Here is a 736-nt window from a genome sequence, read left to right on the forward strand (position 1 = left end):
AAGTAAACTCTTGTCTGCATTAGCTTCCACTTCTCCTTGAACACAGATTTCAGTATTCAGATGACATAGCTTACCTACTCAGGCCAAATACCTCTGTGTAATATGGTGCTAGTCCATTCAGAGTAAAAAACAAAAGCTACCTAACCTGGATCCGAAAAATGCTATTTACCTATTGCACCCGTTAACTGATGAATGATACAGGACATCTTAAAACATAGCTCTAGCATGAGGTTGAGCATCTATTTTCTTGGGAAGTTTAAAAGAAAGGATGAAGACCCAAACCACCAGCAGGCCGAAATAGCTCAGTTGGGAGAGCGTTAGACTGAAGATCTAAAGGTCCCTGGTTCAATCCCGGGTTTCGGCACAATTTCAACTTCTGCTTTTCATGTCACAAAAGCTGTTTGGAGTTAAATCAACGCTCTTCTTTATCAAAACCTTTTATCAATCTGATCAACAACACAATCAATTCAACATATTATTTACTTTCTGTCTTCCTTTCAAACTTGCTTCCACCTCTCTTGTATTCAACTATGCCTCATTTATTTGCAACTTCTTGCTTTATTTTAAAGTAAAGCTTTGCCTGCATCAGCCTCCAATTCCCCTTATACAAAACTGTCAGTAGTCAGATGACATAGCTTGCACACCCTGGCCATATAGGTCTGTGTTTCAGAGTATAAGTCAATTCAGAGTTTAGAAAAAAAAATTCTACCTACCTTGTCCCCTAAAAAGGATATTC

At 38.5% G+C, this 736-nt stretch overlaps 1 non-coding gene across 1 annotated transcript; it reads left to right on the forward strand.

Moving 5' to 3' along the window:
• The first annotated feature begins 291 nt into the window (after positions 1 to 291).
• TRNAF-GAA (transfer RNA phenylalanine (anticodon GAA)) lies at positions 292 to 364 on the forward strand. The gene has a single exon. It is a non-coding gene; the product is annotated as a tRNA-Phe (tRNA).
• The last annotated feature ends 372 nt before the right edge of the window (positions 365 to 736 follow it).

This window comes from Triturus cristatus, chromosome 8 (assembly GCF_964204655.1).
Source record: "Triturus cristatus chromosome 8, aTriCri1.1, whole genome shotgun sequence".
NCBI lineage: Eukaryota > Metazoa > Chordata > Amphibia > Caudata > Salamandridae > Triturus > Triturus cristatus.